This window comes from Coregonus lavaretus, assembly GCF_964263955.1.
Source record: "Coregonus lavaretus genome assembly, chromosome: 35".
Lineage (NCBI taxonomy): Eukaryota > Metazoa > Chordata > Actinopteri > Salmoniformes > Salmonidae > Coregonus > Coregonus lavaretus.
In genome coordinates, this window is record NC_140022.1 from 17384994 (window position 1) to 17402585 (window position 17592).

Sequence of the window (17592 nt, forward strand, 5' to 3'; positions counted from 1 at the left end):
CATTTTAAATTATACTTAAGACACATTATCTTGGCACGTTTTAGATGCTTTTCACTGACAGCTGCAACTCAATAATCAGCTAGGCCAATTGTCATTCGCTCTGCCCAAATTGCTGGCTTCCTAAATAGGCATAGGCCTATGCACTTGTGATTTAAAACAAAAAAGAATGATCCTCTGTGGTTAAGTCAAGCTATCTGGTAAAGTATTTTGAATTATTTTATTAGATAGGATATAATTTTGGCAAAACATCATATTACTTTAGGAGAAGCCAGCATCCGAACTGTGCACCCGCCAACTTTCCATAATTCACAAGTTGATGAAACCAGAGATCTGTATATAATGACGAGTTGCTCATGTCTCCGCCCTAACAATGCGAGTCGTTGTCCCAAAGGCGGGAATGAAGGGCTTATTCAGGACAGATTTAGGCGAGAGTGATCCCTCTCGATTCGCCTCTTCCTCTCTGCTAAAACTAGCGAGCGATACAGCGCCCCTCTGTCTTACTATATGTAGCCCATGTATCTGAAGCTGTCTGGCCATAAAAAGTATGACATGACATAATCCTTTTTTCCAGACAGCATTGTCTACACATACGGAGACAGAGGGGCACTGTTTCGCTCGATTGGATGCTTTATCTAAATTTGATGCGTCTTTCTCTCGGCGAGTGTCAGTATTTTATTTGGACAGGCAAGGAGGTACGGTAGGGCAGGCAGAGCATGCGACCTGCTGAGTTGAGACAATGTTGCATTTCATTAGCGATGGCTCAAGCAGTGTTGCCAACTTAGCATTCATACACCTCTAGCGACACATTTTCAAAAAAGCGACTAGCGACAAATCTAGCGACTTTTTCTGGTGTTATTGGAGACTTCTGGAGACTCTGACATGAAAGCACGTATCGTTCTTACTCTTCTCAACGAGCAGCGGGTGCTGCCGTGGGCCCCACCCCCGTCCCCGTCCCAAAGCACTCATAGGCGGCCCAGTCCTCGCGCAGCAGTCCCTCCCAGCTGCAGTCAGAGCAGGAGATGTTCACCCCTCCGCGTCCAGACTGAAAATGAATCGCGCATAAAACACAAAATAAAATAAAAAACTAAGTAACTCCGCCAGAGTGTCTCTTTTGAGTCACTTTTGCCGGTCACAAGCCCAGATAAAGGAGGGGGGTTGTAATTGTGACATAACAAAAAACAAGATTCGACAGAAGAAAGTTCATTTGTAGTTCTAAACATATTTAGGGTGTTTTTTACTCACGTTTTGTCTCTCCCATGACATTATTCCTCTCTCCTACAGCGTCCATCACAATTACATGCACATGGCCAATTATGCAAATTAGGGGGTTGTCGTCATTTAGCAACTTCTAGCGACTTTTAGGACAGCCAATAGCTACTTTCCTTACTGAGGAGTTGGCAACACTGGTCAAGTCGAGACAGATTGAAAAGGTAGTCAAACAGGCGGAGTAGAGAGATTAATGCGATTGAAAGAACCTGAATTTTCATGAGGATATTTTTTACTGTTTGTCGGCCTTAGGCCTGTGTATTTATGACGTAGATGTAATATCTTTCTGAATTTTCAGGTTCTTTTTTTTTTACCACCTGCAGCTGGACACGGACATTTATAAGATACATTTTTCATCCGAATCGAGAACAAAGAAATTATTGAGAAGAACGGTTTAGTTGAACAATTCCTTGCTAAACTTTATTCTAGCCAAGCTGTAAATGTGATATGGAGAATCACATATCCCTAACATACTAGCTAGCTATGTTGTTGTTCATGTGTACCTAATTTGCATAGCCTACACCAGGGATCATCAACTAGATTCAGCCGTGGGCCGTTTTTTTCTTGAACGGATGGTTGGGGGGCGGAACATAATTACAAATAATTTGTTGACTGCTAATTTACCGCAAGAATCCCAAACAGATATAATGTTTGACTAAAACAATCATTTTAAACCTTGCTTACATTTGTATTTAATTACATTTACATTTACATTTTAGTCATTTAGCAGACGCTCTTATCCAGAGCGACTTACAGGAGCAATTAGGGTTAAGTGCCTTGCTCAAGGGCACATTTACGTCATTTAGCAGACGCTCTTATCCAGAGCGACTCACCAATTGGTGCGTTCACCCTATAGCCAGTGGGATAACCACTTTACAATTTTGGGGGGGTAGAAGGATTACTTTATCCTATCCCAGGTATTCCTTAAAGAGGTGGGGTTTCAAATGCCTCCGGAAGGTGGTGAGTGACTCCGCTGTCCTGGCGTCGTGAGGGAGCTTGTTCCACCATTGGGGTGCCAGAGCAGCGAACAGTTTTGACTGGGCTGAGCGGGAACTATGCTTCCGCAGAGGAAGGGGAGCCAGCAGGCCAGAGGTGGATGAACGCAATGCCCTCGTTTGGGTGTAGGGACTGATCAGAGCCCGAAGGTACAGAGGTGCCGTTCCCCTCACTGCTCCATAGGCAAGCACCATGGTCTTGTAGCGGATGCGAGCTTCAACTGGAAGCCAGTGGAGTGTGCGGAGGAGGGGGGTGACGTGAGAGAACTTGGGAAGGTTGAACACCAGACGGGCTGCGGCATTCTGGATGAGTTGTAGGGGTTTAATGGCACAGGCAGGGAGGCCAGCCAACAGCGAGTTGCAGTAGTCCAGACGGGAGATGACAAGTGCCTGGATTAGGACCTGTGCCGCTTCCTGTGTAAGGCAGGGTCGTACTCTCCGAATGTTGTAGAGCATGAACCTGCAGGAGCGGGTCACCGCCTTGATGTTGGCGGAGAACGACAGGGTGTTGTCCAGGGTCACGCCTAGGCTCTTCGCACTCTGGGAGGAGGACACAGCGGAGTTGTCAACCGTGATGGCGAGATCATGGAACGGGCAGTCCTTCCCCGGGAGGAAGAGCAGCTCCGTCTTGCCAGGGTTCAGCTTGAGGTGGTGATCCGTCATCCATACTGATATGTCTGCCAGACATGCAGAGATGCGATTCGCCACCTGGTTATCAGAAGGGGGAAAGGAGAAGATTAGTTGTGTATCGTCAGCGTAGCAATGATAGGAGAGGCCATGTGAGGATATGACAGAGCCAAGTGACTTGGTGTATAGGGAGAAAAGGAGAGGGCCTAGAACTGAGCCCTGGGGGACACCAGTGGTGAGAGCACGTGGTGCGGAGACAGCTTCTCGCCACGCCACTTGGTAGGAGCGACCGGTCAGGTAAGACGCAATCCAGGAGTGAGCCGCGCCGGAGATGCCCAGCTCGGAGAGGGTGGAGAGGAGGATCTGATGGTTCACAGTATCAAAGGCAGCAGACAGGTCTAGAAGGACAAGAGCAGAGGAGAGAGAGTTAGCTTTAGCAGTGCGGAGAGCCTCTGTGACACATAGAAGAGCAGTCTCAGTTGAATGACCAGTCCTGAAACCTGACTGGTTTGGATCAAGAAGGTCATTCTGAGAGAGATAGCAAGAGAGTTGGCTAAAGACGGCACGCTCAATAGTTTTGGAAAGAAAAGAAAGAAGGGATACTGGTCTGTAGTTGTTGACATCAGTGGGATCGAGTGTTGGTTTCTTGAGAAGGGGAGCAACTCTCGCTCTCTTGAAGACGGAAGGGACATGGCCAGCGGTCAAGGATGAGTTGATCAGCGAGGTGAGATAGGGGAGAAGGTCACCGGAGATGGTCTGGAGAAGAGAGGAGGGGATGGGGTCAAGCGGGCAGGTTGTTGGGCGGCCTGCAGTCACAAGTCGCAGGATTTTATCTGGAGAGAGAGGGGAGAAAGAAGTCAAAGCATAGGGTAGGGCAGTGTGAGTAGGACCAGCAGTGTCATTAGACTTAACAAACGAGGATCGAATGTCGTCAACCTTCTTTTCAAAGTGGTTGACGAAGTCATCCACAGAGAGAGAGGAGGGGGGAGCGGGGGGGGGAGGATTCAGGAGGGAGGAAAATGTGGCAAAGAGCTTCCTAGGGTTAGAGGCAGATGCTTGGAATTTAGAGTGGTAGAAAGTGGCCTTAGCAGCAGAAACAGATGAAGAAAATGTAGAGAGGAGGGAGTGAAAAGATGCCAGGTCGGCAGGGAGTTTAGTTTTCTTCCATTTCCGCTCCGCTGCCCGGAGCTCTGTTCTGTGAGCTCGCAACGAGTCATCAAGCCACGGAGCTGGAGGGGAGGACCGAGCCGGCCGGGAGGATAGGGGACACAGAGAGTCAAAGGATGCAGAAAGGGAGGAGAGGAGGGTTGAGGAGGAAGAATCAGGAGATTGGAGGGAGAAGGATTGAGCAGAGGGAAGAGATGATAGGATGGAAGAGGAGAGAGTAGTGGGAGAGAGAGAGCGAAGGTTGCGGCGGCGCATTACCATCTGTGTAGGGGCAGAGTGAGTAGTGTGGGAGGAGAGCGAGAGAGAAAAGGAAACAAAGTAGTGGTCGGAGACATGGAGGGGAGTTGCAGTGAGATTAGTAGAAGAGCAGCACCTAGTAAAGATGAGGTCAAGCGTATTGCCTGCCTTGTGAGTGGGGGGGGACGGTGAGAGGGTGAGGTCAAAAGAGGAGAGAAGTGGAAAGAAGGAGGCAGAGAGAAATGAGTCAAATGTGGACATAGGGAGGTTGAAATCCCCCAAAACTGTGAGGGGTGAGCCATCCTCAGGAAAGGAACTTATCAAGGCGTCAAGCTCATTGATGAACTCTCCAAGGGAACCTGGAGGGCGATAGATGACAAGGATATTAAGCTTAAATGGGCTAGTGACTGTGACAGCATGGAATTCAAATGAGGAGATAGACAGATGGGTTAGGGGAAAAATTGAGAATGTCCACTTGGGAGAGATGAGGATTCCTGTGCCACCACCCCTCTGACCAGATGCTCTCGGAGTATTCGAGAACACATGGTCAGATGAGGAGAGAGCAGTAGGAGTAGCAGTGTTTTCAGTGGTAATCCATGTTTCCGTCAGCGCCAGGAAGTCGAGGGACTGGAGATTAGCATAGGCTGGGATGAAGTCAGCTTTGTTGGCAGCAGAACGGCAGTTCCAGAGGCTGCCTGAGACCTGGAACTCCAGGTGTGTGGTGCGTGTAGGGACCACCAGGTTAGAGAGGCAGCAGCCACGCGGTGTGGGGCGTTTGTGTAGCCTGTGCGGAGAGGAGAGAACAGGGATAGGCAGAGGCATAGTTGACAGGCTGCAACAGATGGCTACAATAATGCAGAGGAGATCGGGATGAAATGCACTGAACATCAGGAAAAGGAGAGTGCAGGCCTCCCTCACCAAAAAATTAATAAATATATAACTCACCCAACTTCCACCTCAGAAACTATGATTGTTTCACTGAACCACCCGAATAAAACTCTCCCAACTTCCACTCTAGAAATTAGAATTGTTGTAAGCTACAGCAGACTGTTATCAGTAGCTGTAATTAAGTACAGCAGCTACCAACCACCTAACGTTAATGCCTCGGATGAGGTTAGAAAAACAGCTGAATGGTAGCAGCTAGCTGGCTCAATCACAGGTACTCTCAAGCATGAAATAACATTGGAAACAGCTAACCACAGTTGCTAAAAGTTACCGATAGCTACCCTCTAGCTAGCTAGCTTTGTTGGTCCAGGTAGTGGGCAAGCTAGCCTCGTGCTTCGCCTGGGCTCCGCCGAATAAAATCCTTACCTACAATAATAACCTACAATAATAACCTACAATAACTACCGGAGTAAGCTGCCTATAATACCAGACTACAATACCTACCTACAAACTAAATACATGGTTTAAGCTTAACTCAACACCATATAAGAAGCCAAGCTTACCTTTCATAACGCAGCAAAGATTAAACGTTGGGTAGCTACCACAAAGATATTGTATTTAGCTACCACAGCCTGCTGGTAGTGTTGGCTAGCTAGCAATGGCTACTGTGTTGACTTTGTTTGAAAAACGGCGTCGCTATGAGCGAATGTAGCTGGCTAAAAGGATATTGTTTTTAGTTGCTACCGTTGCTAATAGCAACTCGCCAGCTAATCCAGGAGGTGAGTTAGCTAGCTAGCTTCGTGCTACATCCGGCACCGCCGAATACAAAAGTAACCTACAATAACTACACAACAGCTACCCGCAACAGCCCACGATGCCTACCTATACTACTTAATAATATACAGCCCACGATGCCTACCTATAGTACTTAACAACAATCTAAATACATAGTTTAAGCCTTACTCGACAAAGCCCAAGCTATGTATAAAGCCAAACTGGCAGACTGCAATCAGTAGCCGAAATTAGGTACAGCAGCTACCGACCACCTAACGTTAATGATAATGAGGTTAGAAAAACAGCTGAAGGTGGCAGCTAGCTGGCTCAATTACAGGTACTCTTAAGCATGAAATAACATTGGAAACAGCTAACCACAGTTGCTAAAAGTTACCGATAGCTACCCTCTAGCTAGCTAGCTTTGTTGGTCCAGGTAGTGGGTAAGCTAGCCTCGTGCTTCGCCTGGGCGCCGCCGAATAAAATCCTTACCTACAATAATAACCTACAATAATAACCTACAATAACTACCGGAGTAAGCTGCCTATGATACCAGACTACAATACCTACCTACAAACTAAATACATGGTTTAAGCTTAACTCAACACCATAAACGAAGCCAAGCTTACCTCTCCTGCTAGAGAAAAACACAACCTCTGAAATGCCTGATTTAATCACGCGTCTCTCTATTATTTGTGGGAACCGATTTCTTAAATTAAAATAAATTGGAGCTGATTTCCTGGTGTTTTTACAGTCTTATGTCCAACAAAGAATAACAAAAATAATATATATTAAAAAAAAGTTGGGGAACCCTGGCCTACACGCTACAACAGGGTTCTTCAATTCCGGTCCTGGAGGGCCGAAACACTTCTGTTTTTTATTTCTACCTGGTAGTTAATTGCACTCACCTGGTGTCCCAGGTCTGAATTAGAAGGAGAGGATGAAAAACAGAGGTGTTTCGGCCCTCCAGGACCGGAATTGAAGAACCCTGCACTACAGCATCTTCTTTGCCATGTCTTTGTATGTTCAACCTGCATCACTCTTTGTTGAACAGGAGGAACATTTATAATTGGTTATTATTTAACAAAAAATAAATAAAACATTTGCAGTTGAGCTCAAAGCAGATTGCAACAAAGGGTATATCGGTGGGTAAGAATCATGTACTTCCAGCAGCAGCATCTTTTTACAAAAATCTAAAGGTACACTATAATTTCTGTTCGCAGCCAACAACCTGAGGCTGCCACTTTGTTGTAGTACAATCCAGCCAGGGGCGGCCTGTTCAATAGGGCGATATGGGCGACGCACTGCCAAACGGGAAAAGGAAGGGATTTTTTTCTAATCAATTATATCACGGCAACAGTAGTTATCAGTGTTGTAATCTAGACGTCTGATCTGCCACAGTGCCACACTGCCACTAAATGTCCAATCAGGCGTGCTTCAAATGGCCACCCCCCCTTTTGGGGCGATTTCAGTCAGGTTGAAAATCGCCCAGAAGTCTGTCATAGACTCCCATGTAAAATCTATTTTTTTCCAATTTCAGAGCTTTCAATACAATCTCTATGGGCGTCTGAGGGCTTGCACTTACGCGCTTTCGTCATACGTAACGTAACCATGAACGTAACTAAGAAAATAGCGGGTAGCAGCGTCTCTGTTGCGACCTGCAGTGTGTGTGACGTTTGGTGTGGCGTTATCTTATGTTTTTAATCTTATGTTTTTAATTTGTACACTTAGTGGCGTTATTTTATGTTTTTAATTTGTACACTTAGTTTACAAACATTCTGCCAACCATGGATTTCCAGTGGTGGGGTCACGGTGTTGGACTGATCTTGTTGATCGTGTACATACCCGCTACGAACGGACTAAATAATGAAAACGCTGCTGGCAGCGGAATCCAATACAGCAGGGAGTTTTTACTACAATGCAACTCAAATACGAACGCGATGGATATCCCAATGGCCCATCTAATACCTGATTGTCTGCGAGTGGATTACAAACCCAAATGCAAACGTGGAAAACGTGGGGGAATCAGACAACGACTTAAAAAAAATTAAGAACAAACTTCCCTTACCCACCACCTTGCTGATTAATGCCCAGTCACTGAGGGGGAAAGCGGATGAGTTGTCAGCGAATCTGCGCTTCCAACACGAATATCGGGAGGCCTGTTTGCTGGCATTTACTGAGACTTGGCTGGATGACAGAGTCCCGGACAGAGAAGTGGAGCCGGCCGGCTTCACCCTGGTCAGAGCGGACCGCGATCTGACAGTCACAGGGAAACTTCACGGCGGGGGCGTCTGTCAGGGACCAGTGGTGTAAATCGATCCTGGTAAGAGAGCGACTCTGTACCCCCGACATTGAACTGCTTTCTGTGTCACTGCGACCTTACTATCTGCCCCGTGAGTTCCCCCAATTGTTTGTTACCGTTGTGTACATTCAACCAAAAGCTAATATAACAAAGGCATCAGAGATTATTTATAATCTGTCACAGAAACTGGAATCCATCTCCCCCGACGCACCCAAATTTATTTTAGGGGATTTTAACAACTGTACCTTGCACAAAGTCTTGCGCACATACCATCAGTATGTGAAATGTCACACTAGGAAAAATAGGACTCTTGATTTGTGCTATGGGACAATACCAAAGGCGTTCTCTGCCACCACCAGACCTCCTCTGGGGACATCAGACCACAATGTGGTCTACCTCAGGCCAATTTACTGTCGCCTCCTGGAGAGGGAGAAACCCACAGTTAAAACTGTCCAGATCTGGAATGACAACAGTATCACTTGGGGTGTTTTGACTGTACAATGTGGGAGGTATTTGAGGACAGCAGCTCTGATCTGGATGAACTCACAGAGGTTATTTCAGACTATGTAAACTTCTGTGTTGAGTCAGTTGTGCCTACTAAGACCTGTAAAATCTTCCCTAACAACAAGCCTTGGGTATCAAAACATCTAAAATCACTACTTGATAGGAAGAAGGCAGTTTATGCTGGGGGTGATAGACAGGCTTTAAGAGATGTACAACGTGAGATAAAAAGACAGATACTGGTGGACAAGTTTTGCGGAGTGTTTGAGTTAGCTTTGCGAGGCAAAGATGAAACTGAGGGCTCCACCAACCCTGGTAAGCCAACACTTTTGAGATCAGTCAATAAATGCTTCTGGTATTGACTTATATGCTGCCCCTGTCTTCATGTTGTTGCTGGACATATCTTTTTTAAAATGTGTGTAGGTCACCTAAATCATCAGAAAAATGGCCCCCCCTGAGAATTTTTTCAGGAGCCGCCACTGAATCCAGCCAATTAGTTTATGTAATATTTCTCTGTTATGACAGCTGGGTGCCAACCCCACCATTGTGGACTCTGAAGTAGTGGGTAAAAGCAGGTGACGCTGAGGTCTGGCAAGCAGGTCAATGAGCTGTATCCGTATACCGTGCACTTCTAAGACCATCCCTACTACTCCCAGGCCAGCACAGAAGACGGTGTGGGCACCAAGAAGCCCAGTGGGCCTACCTCAGAGGACGAAGAGCTGCACAGAGAGGCCCATGGACAGAAAGTACCAAGCGAAGCAGAGAATACAAAAAATACCTCCCACATGACAAAGAAAACAGTTGGTGATGACGTTTGCTTGAAGCTTCTTTTGAATTCTTTGGTGGTTTGTATCTTTATGTCCTGTGACCTGTAAGCGCTATGACATCGTATTATTATTATTATTTTTATTTATTTGTAACCCTCTCACCAGGCTCGAATTTGACTCTCACAATATTACCTTATTTAGAATATCTGAACAGCATGGGATATTAGGTGAGAAGGACATCTCCAATAAGAATCCCTATTGTAAACTTGCAAGGGTGAATGACAAATAGAGTATTAACTTCAGATAGAATGATTATAGACTTGGTTATTATTATAAGGATAAGCTTTCCCATGCATTAAATGAAACTGAAACAGTAAATGACTCCACCAATACAACAGACATAAGGTTCAAGATCTATATTAATCAAATGTTCAATGTATCACATCAAAATAAATAAAAATAATAAACCCCAATGATTTTTCCACAACCCATGTCCAAATTATTTGCAAGCGTGCTTAAACCCTGGGCGCGCGTTGGAGCTCATAAAAAAATGACAGGATAATAGCTTTGCCTGGAAATCTTCACCCTCTCTCTCAACTGGAGATGTGACTTGTGGAACTACATGTACAGGCCAGGGACCCAACTCTCCAGGTATCCCAACAACACTTGGCACAGCTATTTCGTTAAGGTTGTTTGATATCTCTACCAAAACATACTGCTTTTTACCAGCTGAATAAGAACAACAACCACGCAGTCTAATTTGACCAAAAGCCTTAACATAAGTCAGCGTTTCCAGCAGAACCTCATCAGACACATCATCTGTAACACTGCTAAGGACAACTGCACGATTAGTAGCTAGCTGTTTCTCTCTACACCAGGTAACAATCTCTTCAACATGCATATTGTAGGTTTATGCCTATACAGCAATGTCAGAAGAAAATCCAAAATTTCAATTCAAAATTGTCAAATGGGGAGTCAAAAATATCCCATCAACAATAACCAAGATCCCGGACGAGCCCCCAAAAATGTAACCCTCTCACCAGGCTCGAATTTGACTCTCACAATATTACCTTATTTAGAATATCTAAACAGCATGGGATATTAGGTGAGAAGGACATCTCCAATAAGAATCCCTATTGTAAACTTGCTAGGGTGAATGACAAATAGGGTATTAACTTCAGATAGAATGATTATAGACTTGGTTATTATTATAAGGATATGCTTTCCCATGCATTAAATGAAACTGAAACAGTAAATGACTCCACCAATACAACAGACATAAGGTTCAAGATCTATATTAATCAAATGTTCAATGTATCACATCAAAATAAATAAAAATAATAAACCCCAATGATTTTTCCACAACCCATGTCCAAATTATTTGCAAGCTTGCTTAAACCCTGGGCGCGCGTTGGAGCTCATAAAAAAATTAAGACATACATAAAGTCCCGAAGTCCACCCCACATTTGTAGTTACTCACTACTTGTAGATAATGCCTCAGCAAAATATAGTAGTTCTGTGCAGGTGTCCTCACAAGATCCACAGCGAACACAGCTATCAATGCAGCCAGTACTCCGTAGCAGCAACAGACATCGGTTGGAAACCCGAACTCGTTGATCGTCACAAGCAATTCTCTCCAAGTCTTGCACGATGCTAGGCTAACCTCTAGGATGTCGAATGTCTCCACAATGCGACGGCAGCTTCAGTCTCCACTAGGTCTTTCTTAACGAAATAATAAACACTCTCTTATAGAGATAAAATCAGGATTTCCCTTTAAAAAAAACTGTGTAGGTATGGTTTTGTTTTCTCATTATCGTTTCCTTTGGTCGTTTTTCCTTCACCAACCCCACTAATGTCTCTCCTCTCCCTTCTTTCAACCTTTCCCTCTCTTTTCTTTCCCAGCAACCAGTCCACTCTCCCATTGGCCACAACTTAACAAGTTACCTCATTGGTCAAAACTTTAACGAGATACGTGGGAAACTTAAACTTAAAAGTAAACCAACCTATTCACTTGTAAATTTTTTATAAACATTGCTTCAAAAGAAATGCATTAATGACATTACAAATCAGGAGCTATTCGATCACCTTTTAAATCTAATACCAATAAATTATAACAAATAAACTCTATACTTGGTTTTAGCAAGGTATTACATATTTATTTATTTCACCTTTATTTAACCAGGTAAGCCAGTTGAGAACAAGTTCTCATTTACAACTGCGACCTGGCCAAGATAAAGCAAAGCAGTGCGATAAAAACAACACAGAGTTACAAATGGGGTAAGACAAAACAAAGTCAAAAATACAACACAAAATATATATAAAGTGTGTGCAAATGTAGCAAGTTATGGAGGTAAGGCAATAAGTAGGCTATAGTGCAAAATAATTACAATTAGTATTAACAATTGGCCCAGCGTCGTCCAGGGTATGGGAGGGAATGGCCGGCAGGGATGTAGCTCAGTTGGTAGAGCATGGCGTTTGCAACGCCAGGGTTGTGGGTTCGATTCCCAAGGGGGGCCAGTATGAAATAAAATAAAATAAAATAAATAATGTATGCACTCACTAACTGTAAGTCGCTCTGGATAAGAGCGTCTGCTAAATGACTAAAATGTAAATGTAAAATTAGGAAGGCCTGCTCGCTAAAGTGTTTTAGAGAGCGTTCGACAGTGAGGTGGTCATTTGACCACGGATGCAGGCAATAAGGCAGTGATCGCTGAGATCCTGGTTGAAGACAGCGGAGGTGTATTTAGAGGGTAAGTTAGTCAGGATGATATCTATGAGGGTACCCATGTTTACGGATTTAGGGTTGTACCTGGTAGGTTCGTTGATCATTTGTGTGAGATTGAGGGCATCTAGTTTGGATTGTAGGATGGCCGGGGTGTTAAGCATTTCCCAATTTAGGTCACCAAGCACTACGAACTCTGAGGATAAATGGTGGGCAATCAATTCACATATGGTATCCAGGGCACAGCTGGGGGGTCTGTAGCAAGCGGCAACAGTGAGAGACTTATTTCTGGAAAGGTGGATTTTTAGAAGTAGAAACTCAAACTGTTTGGGCACAGACCTGGATAGTATGATAGAGCTCTGCAGGTTCTCTCTACAGTAGATTGCAACTCCACCCCCTTTGGCAGTTCTATCTAGACGGAAAATGTTGTAGTTGGGGATGGACATTTCAGAATTTTTGGTGGCCTTCCTAAACCAGGATTCAGACACTGCTAGAACATCAGGGTTGGCGGAGTGTGCTAACGCAGTGAATAACTCAAACTTAGGAAGTAGACTTCTGATGTTAACGTGCAGAAAACCAAGGCTTTTACGGTTACAGAAGTCAACAAGTAATAGCTCCTGGGGAGTAGGAGTGATACTGGGGGCTGCAGGGCCTGGGTTAGCCTCTACATCACCAGAGGAACAGAGGACTAGAATAAGGATACGGCTAAAGGCTTTAAGAACTGGTCTTCTGGAAGGATATGAGTACAGTGGAGGTAAACCTAAGCGTTAGGTAACAATGAAAGAGATAGCATCACTGGAGGCACCGATTGAGCCGGTCTCGGCGTGTATGGGGGGTGGAACAAAGGAACTATTTGAGGCAGTTTGAGAGGGACTTGGGGTTCTACAGTGAAATTGTATAATAAGAACTAACTGGAACAGCAATAGGCAAGGCATATTGACATGGGAGAGAGGCATAAAGCAATCACAGGTGTTATTAGAGAGAGCTAAGACAACAACTGGTAATGGAGATAAAGTTTGGGCTGAGGCTAAACAGAATAAACAGGACAGGGTACCGTGTAAAGGAACAGTCCAGCAGGCATCAGCTGTGCAGCTGAGTGCAGCTGAGTGCAGCTGAGTGATCCAGTGAACAGCAATATGTGAGTCCGAGAGCAGTTCAAATTGGTGCTTCAGCACAGCGAGCAGGAAGCACGGTTGTAGTTTGCGTGTGCTAGTGGGCCGGGGCTAGCAGATGGATCTTCGTGGTCGTCGCAACGGGAAGCCTATTGAAACTACAGACGATTACGTCGGCAGACCAGTCGTGATGGATCGGCAGGGCTCCGTGTCGACCCTAGGAGGTCACGTCCGGTTGACAGAGAGGTAGATAGCCGGGAGATGTGCTTGACTCAAGGCTAGCTCAAGGCTGATTAGCCAACAACAACGTTCATATGGTTGCAGCTAGCTAGTTGCGATTATCCAGTGTTAAAGGTCCAGTGATTCAGTGATTCCGGCAGAAAATCCGATAGATTCTGGGTCGATAACTCGCTGTGCAGACAGTGCAGACTGGCCGATAATAGTCCAGACTAGAGATGGCTGGTAGGTAGTGCAAGCCATGGACAATGGCAGCTAACGGTGGCTAGCAAGTAGCTAGTTAGCTGGTTAGCTGGCTACTCCAAACAAATACTTGATGCTCATGAGGCAATTATTTTGAAAAAACAAGGGTCTATGGAAACAACATTGTCCATTTCCCAACCTGTAAGTTAACTTTATTTCCAAAATGTGCATGAATACTGTGCAACATGAATACTTTGCAGCAAGTAAATATTTTAGTACAACAGACACATTTCACTTCAGTGGCAAATAAGATGGGTCATATTCATTAGTGCACACCGTAAATGCTTTGCAATGGAAAACCAAAACACACGTTTTCTAATTGGACAGGTAGCCCCTCCTTGTTTCAGTCTGTTTTCTTCCTTTTGGTGCCTAGTGAATAAGACCCTGGTCTATTAAGTAGTTGGTCATATGGTTTGCATTTACCAATCTGTGATGGAAGCTGATTGCTTCAAAAATAAAAACATACAAAATCACATAATAACAAATGACCACTAAAACTGTGGTGCTTGATTTGGGAACCTGGTGCCTTAAAGCTGGACTACAGGTGACCCCAGGCCCTCTTGTGAAATATCAATCTCAATGGGGTCGGAACCCTGCAGGAATTCAACCAATTGTGAAGGAATTGTGCAGGTGTCCTGCAGGAATCCTGCAGGAAGGTCCCTGATGCTCCTGCAGGAGTATGACTTGTCCTGCAGAAATGTTGAAAATCCTGCACAAAAATGACAATTCCTACAGGATCCTGCAGGACCGAAACCTGCAGGATTTTGATATTCCTGCAGGATATGGCAAGTCCTGTAGGACCATGACAACTCCTGCAGGAATCCTGCTGGACCGAAACCTGCAGGATTTTGATATTTCTTCAGGATATGGCAATTCCTGTGTAGTGTATTAAAATTATGTCTTTGTTAAATGTTTTTCATGACGAAATGGAATGTTGGTTGTTCAGGCCAGAGGGGGGATGTTTTATGATGTTATTTGAAATGTGCCGCTTGGAGGGTGACGCCCGAGGGGAGACTGGTGATTGGCCAGAAGAGGGGGTAACCCTTATTTTGGTATTGTCTATATAAGAAGGGTTTTAGACAATAAACCCCAGAACGGCCATAGCAATCGGGGAGCCGTTCTCCGGACACCGCGGGTCTGTACATATGCTGAAGCTTGTGGTCTGAATAAACCCTATGATCAATGTTCAGTATGAGCAGACTCCTTTTGTTGACAGCAATAATGACCACCATTCATCATATACGACATAATGGCGCCCAACGTGGGGCTGGGTTTGCGTCTCCTCTGTGTTCCAGTCAACCGTCGGGCTAACTCTCTCTGAAGCATGGCCGAAAAAGGGTGAGTGTCCTTACCGCTTCGGAGTTTGTTAGATTGGATATGACTTGTGTACACTGAGGAGATGTTCCATTATGACCTGGCCTCGGTGGCGTTGTTGCTGGTCGACTGGAGTCTGCTAAAATTTATTCCATCAAAAACGGTAGTTAATTGGAATGTAGAGCATTAAACGGTAGGATTTAAGTATTGAAAGTGTATAATTCATTGGTAACGGGTGACAATGGATTGGTAGACAATAAATGTTGGAAGACGTCTGCATAGTTAGGGCACCGGGAATCTGGAAAAGCCCTCGGATCGAGGCGATTCTTTAGGAATGGGCCATAAAATCCTTGCAACGCGTTATGTGGTGTAAGGTTAATTCTGGGAATTATTAAGCTGGACGAATTATATGCATGTTATATACTCATCGTATGGTTGACGAACTATAATGCTTGGGGTAACCTCTCTATGATTATCCAGAACTTACGGCAACACAAAGTTAGAAGGAGATATTACTGATAGACAATGATTTGGCCACGGTGCGGGGTGTTCATTTGTATAGCTAGTAGGCCGCAGTTAGCTGGAGGCTAGGGCTAATGCTTGATTGTTTCAGGCCACGTGGTACATCGTTGCTAAGGCTAATTTTTGTAAGGCTGAAGTGTGAATCATGCTACATTCTACATGGTGGCTGAGGTGGATGCTAATGCTACATGCTAATTGTGTTTTGTGTCGCAGTGTACCTTAGGCTAAGCTAAATGCTAATGCTACATGCTAATTGTGTGGTGTGCTACATGCTAACGGATATCCTTAGAGATTCCATTGCGATGGATTAAAGTCTCTTAAACTTGTCACTGTCTGTAAGTCAGGTTGTATGTTTTGTGAGCGCTGTTAAATGTTGTTTGACTAGGAGGGGAAAACGAGAGTTACAGTTGGAGTGTTATTCTGTCTGTTTGGGGAGAGAGAATAGAAAATCTTCCTTTCACGGTGAAAAGGGATTTTTGAATGGTTGTGCGCATGCGTTTAATTTTGCGATACTACCCGACAGAAAGGGGGAGTTTATGACACGAGATTAGGACACGTGTTGATTTTACGGGGCTAAAAACTACGAAATGAGGGTGGGCTAAGCCTACAAAACAAAATGGTGGGGTACAGGTCATAGGTCCCATTTGGCGTTACCCTGCAAGGAAAATAGATAGACAGAGGAGAAATTTTAGCACGATGATTCTAGTTTAAACTGCGATTGGTTAAAGATGAAACTTGTTTTGTAACCTATTGAATTTATAAATTAGATATAGGGTAACGGATTATAATAGATTGAATTGAATTAAATTAAATGACGGATGAAAATAAAATAATGTTTTTGAGCGATCTATTTAGTTCTGAGTTTAGTCTTAGAGTGAATAATGTAGAACGAATGAATATTGAATGGTTGGAAATACTCAGTGATGGCATTAACTACTAAAAGCTGTTCTTGTGTCTTTGTCCCTTGTCATGAGAGACAGGAGAGAGGGGGAGCGAGGAGATACAGGAAGTGGTCACGTGATGCGGCAGAGGATCAAGTCATAAAAAAGGTTACTGTTACAAGATATGTGATGTTATGACGATTTTACATAGGCTTGGCAAATACTATTTCATTAAAAATTGCATTTTGGATGCTCTGTGTATCACTGGGGTTTGATGGGAATTGGAGTAATGATAGGGTTAGAGGCTTTGTTTTTGGGATTGCTTTGAAGTTGACTAATTTACTTGCATTGGATGGGTTGTGATAAGATAGTCAACACTAATTGATAAATTGGTGACATAGAATATAGGAATAAAAAATTTGTTTTAAATTATTCATAATTTTTGATTGAGGTTTTAATTGGTTTTTTATTTTTAATTAAAATGGTTTTTGAATAAGGTATTTAATTGAATTTTTTAATATTCATATTTTATTTAATTTGATTTTTTGGGGGGTTCTTAGGGTTATATTAATAATTTAAGGGGGGAAGCCATAGCCATAGGCTATACAGTCTAAAATAACATAGTTCACAATAAAGGAATATAAAAGGCTTGATATAGGGGAAAATTGATTAAAATAGTCATTTTTTAATCAAAGTAGGGTTAGAGAGTAGTGTTAGAAAGACAAATGGCAGATGTTAGTACACCTTTCTCACATATGGATTCAGCAGAAAGACATCATCCAGCAGGGTGATTATGGCATCAGAGATGAAGACGAATACGAGCAGAAACGACGATGAAGATGAATTCAAAACTCCAGAAGGAAGGAAAACCGGGATGTCTGGGAACTTAAGGAGATGAGGATGATGAAGATGAGAGTGATTGAGAGAGGTCATGGGTGGATATGACTCTGTGATCAGAGGGAAGTGGCAAGAGAGGAAAGAAGAAATGGATACTAGAGATTTGATCTCTGATGAAAGTTGAAGGTACAAGAGCAAAGAAGAAA